The sequence below is a fragment of the Leptinotarsa decemlineata genome, unplaced genomic scaffold, assembly GCF_025532065.1.
Source record: "Leptinotarsa decemlineata unplaced genomic scaffold, Ldec_3_MD MMD2_tig00001621_RagTag_RagTag, whole genome shotgun sequence".
NCBI classification, from domain to species: domain Eukaryota; kingdom Metazoa; phylum Arthropoda; class Insecta; order Coleoptera; family Chrysomelidae; genus Leptinotarsa; species Leptinotarsa decemlineata.
Genome location: NW_027412566.1, coordinates 840920 through 845777, shown reverse-complemented (window position 1 = coordinate 845777; position 4858 = coordinate 840920).

Here is a 4858-nt window from a genome sequence, read left to right as displayed (position 1 = left end):
ACATCATGAGAAAGTTATTTCATCCATAAATGTCGCTTGACACTGTAACTTTTCATTTCAGCGCGGAATTCTCAACCAGGCGAGTTCTAGAAGTAGGAGTCCCACAATTCGCAGTCCTTCCTCTACAATTCGGTTTTCTACGCGGAAGACACAGATCTGCCTTCAAGGTCCATTGGCCAAGGGCTAGTTACAGAATACCTTTAACAAAAGGGGACAGATTAGAGGAATGGGCCAATAATTTGTGAAATCTGAGTCGATACTATTCAAGCGGAGGAAGGAACACCCAAAACGGTGTTTTCAACGAACGGAGGATTCCTTGGAAAACGCAGCAAGATACCCGGGAGTCACTCTCGATAGGAAAGTAAAATTCAGTTCCCATATCACACAAAGGCTGGGTGGGCCAAAAGCTAGACACAACCCCATCATCGTACGCGGAAGTAAAATGGATCTCCTAGTGAAACTGTTTGTAATTAAGAATATCCAACTCCATATCATCATATATGCCTTCAGTGTGCAGAAATATAGAGACTCCAGATCCAAATGTTTATGAACGTCTGCTTGGGAATGGCCGTGAACGCTCCTAGATACCCGACGGCTACATCTACCGAAACCTGGATCTTAGTACCCAGTAGTGGATGCCATCCTGAGAAACCACGCTGAGAACATCTCCAAACACACTTTAATCCAGCGCTGCGTGATCTTCATGATGCTCTGAATAGGGACCACCCTAGATTCCACGAGAGGAACAAGTATATAAGGCCAAGGTGAAGGGTCTTCCAACAGGGATTCACGATCTTTGATGATTGATAACAATTGATTATCATTTGTTCAGTCTGTTTGGCCAACTTACCATGGATGGATATTGCATTCAACAACAACACAACACGTTTTCTGTGCGCTTCGCTAATTTCACGGTCGCCATAATCGTCCTAACGAGAGTACTATTCGCAATGCGGTGGATGAATTTTAATCCACTGGTTCAGTAAAATATCGACCAACACCCCTACGTCGATCAAACGAAAGAGGACAAGGTCGTAATCACCCTTGTCCCCAAGTCTCGTTACTAGTTCTATGTTTGCTGTGTTCCACTCTACGAAGAGTACGAACTCAGACTTCGTACTGTAGAAGAAGTGGCCTCTTTGGGTGGTTCATGGTAAACCATAGATTCTGTTGAACCTCTGTGTCTTCAATACCAACACTTTTATTTCAAACTCCATTGTACCCATTACCGGTTTATGATTTCACTACAGATTTTCCTTAAATTTCGCACCATGCGCTTACAAATAAAATACCTCCCCTATTTAGGCCACCTCTCTCAGCCTCGAAGGCTGAAGGATGAGCCCCCCGATCTCGTCTCGACGGCATCCGGTGACTGACTTTTTCTGACTCACCTAAAAACTCCCAAGCCCTCGCGTCAGCAACGCTAGCCACAAACATCTCATCTCAGCATTTTTCAACCTTCCCAAGCGTATTATCATCGGCAGGATGTAATATAGTTATTCATTTGTTTAGTCTAGCCCAACTTGAATATGACCACAATGACGCTCGAAGGTCCGACAGTCATAAAGTAGTTCAAGCGCTTTTTTCAACTGGAAAAATATCGACACCGAAGAACCGGGTGATCGACCTCGATCTCTATGAATGAAATAATATTTTACGTTAACCATCGCAATGGCAGTTATTACATTAGGAACTGAAGGTAAACGATCGTAGACAACGACGTGTGGAGCAGTTGGTGACGGACCCTAATTTTCAACGAAGAAGCATCTTCAGCCATTTCTGAATGGGTACGTGAACAAAAAAAATGGACAAATCTGGGACGATACCAATTCATATGGGATCTAACAGTGTTCAGTGTTATCGCAGACTTTTTTTGTAGTGTTTTCCTAAGTTGAAGTTGTATGCGAATATACCACAAACGACAGCGGTTCTCAAAGTCAACATAATCCTAGTCATCAGTCAAATTTAGCCATGGAAAATTGGACGTTTCGGATGCGCTCCTCCCAGGGAAGCTGTGGCGGAAATTTGAAAGATGTTATATTCCACCATGATGACACCAATAGGTTTTCAAAATGAATAAAAAAATGTCGATGTTATCTCACACCCACATTGTTTAATTTAAATTTAGAGGTAGAAAGCGCTTAATAAATTATGTATATTTCCTCACTTTACTTGCAAAAATTGTAAAATTTTCAAGTTCTCTTTCAAACTGTCTTTATTTGTAGCATTGTAGCAGACCATAAACTTTGTTTCATCACATAACTCCAATTAGGTTTCCAAACTACTCGTCTTTTCCACGCCACAAACCATTATCTTCATCACGTTGCAATTCTAACGATATAATCGACAAATGCTTCGCACTCTTGCCCCGTTAGCAAATGAGCTGATTTGAATTTTAGATTTTTGTGGTAGTTATCAACCGCATACGTGTTTCCGTAAATTAGTTGTGATTTGGTTACTTTGCTTCAACTTCATAGCCCACTTTGTAGAGAAATTGCTGAATATTGGACAAGCAACGTCTTTGTTAACGTTTCGCGATTATATTTTTTGCTTCTTCAGAGCTCAAGAAACAACGGGAAACGTACGCTATCTGTTCTAAAAATAAGGTGAATTTTAATTTTTCTCGAAAAATATTCATCCATTCATCAATTCGTATTTTGTTCCCATCAAAGTAGTCTCCCTCAGATATAATACGCTTCCGCCAGCGGTTTTTCCAATCCTCTAAACAGTTCTGATATGCACTTTTTGGTATGTTCTTGAACTTTCTCAGCGATTAATAATAATAATAAGCCTGATGTAATCCTTCTCGACCACCAGAGCAAAACGATATTTTTCGTGGAGTTTTCAGCTCCTGGCGAGACAAATATCGCCAGAACAGAGGAGGAAAAACGGATAAAATATTGAGATTTTCTCTTCGAACTCCGCAGACTCTATCCAGATCACTCTGTCAAGATGGTTGTTCTGATTATTGGAGTCCTTCATGGAATGATGCCTTCTCTACTCTCGAATCTCAAAATGATACCGGCTTGCCGCACTATGGCAGAAATCTTAGCCGCACAGATGCAGAAGGCTGTCATTCTTGGCTCTCTGCGCTTGCTCACGGCACATGATTCCCGGACCCAATGATCACTTACCCCACGGTGTGGGGGGTGGTCATTGGTTGATAATGCTGGCGCGCCCTTCCGAATATATCGGGGCTTCGGAGGATAGGGCCTGACCAGCGCACACTACGGTGAAAAAAAAAAAATAAAACCAGTTTATTTCAATCAATAAGGTTGTATACAATGATACAAATGGGTTAAATGTACACAAAATTATTGTGTACACAAAATTATTGTGAAAGACATCAATGGGCGCATTACATAATATATTATACAGTGTCACCATTAAAGTGCGCACCATATGGGAAACTATTTTTTCGAAAAGTTTCAATGAAGTTTAACTTCGGCACTTGTTTGTGCTTTAAATTTAACTTAAAATGATGCGGCCAACTGCGACCCACTGACGTTCAGTGTTTGTCAAATTCAACTTTATTTTGAAAAAAACTGAAGAAGTGCATTTCTAGATCGAATTTAACAAAAAGTTACTTGAAAAAGTTGTGTCTACGGCAATTTTATATCCATATGCCAAATTTTATGCAACTAGGATAAAGTTAACGTTTTGCTTATTTTTGACAGATATTCCCTTATTTTAAAAAACAAGTTCGGTTAATTGTCATCAATTCATGTATACATAACAAACTCATCATGGAGTTTAACTTTTCTGATAAAATTTTACTCATACGGATATTTTTAGAGAGAAATTGAAAATGTGCTATAAAAATTTTAACATGACTGGTGCAAAGTTTCAATCACTTGGCTATTTTCTTGAACAAACGTCAGTACCTTCAATTTTGAAAAAGCAGACACAATTCGAAAACTGCAATAAGTATTAATAAAATTACTAGAGTTGAAATTACATTAAAATTTCAATATTCAGTATTTACAGATTATTTATAAACACTAACTAGGGCGGTAAGGATGCTTAATCACGTTGAATAAAATTTTTAAGTAGGTCTTGACAAACAAAATGCATGCTATGGTAGTGTCAAGTTGTTGATTTACTTGTCAAATTTTTAACAGTTATTGTTGCAATAATGTTGTCTCTTCAGGAAAGAATAGAAATAGTTTTAATATGTGGTTAGAAAACACCATACAGGCAAGTAGCTAACATTTTTAATGAACGGCATCCAGGAAAAAATGTTCAATATACTACTGTGTCAAGGATAATGTTGAAATTCAGAGAAACAGGATCCGTAGCAAATTAATTTTAGAAAAAGCACACTCCAAGTAAATATGATGAGGAGGCCCAACTTAACATTCGTTTGAAAGTTATTGAACACGGGCAAACGAGCATAACCGATATTATAAAAAATACCGATTACAAGAGAAAAAGTGTTAGAAAAATTTTATTAAAGAATAAATTTTGGCCTTACAAGCCAAAATTGATCAACACATTAAAAGAACGAGATTTTGATGTCCGTTTGGGGTTTTCATTCTGGTTTCAAGGAGAGAGAGAAGAAAATGTAAAGTTACCGTATAAAATTTAATAACGTTCTCTTCAAATGGAACGGTAAGTTCTCAAAATTGCCGATGGTGGGCCCAAGAAAATTCCAATTTCACAGTTGAATGTGGTGATCAGTATTCCTTTAAAACTAATCTATGGTGTGGGATACTTAACGACCGAATAATTAGGACATTTTTTTTAGGAAAAATTTATCATCCGTCAGTTATTTCACCCTTTTGAATAATGAGTTTAGTGAAGTTTTAGATAATATGCCCTTAAATATTAAATACGACCTATGGTATCAGCTTGATGG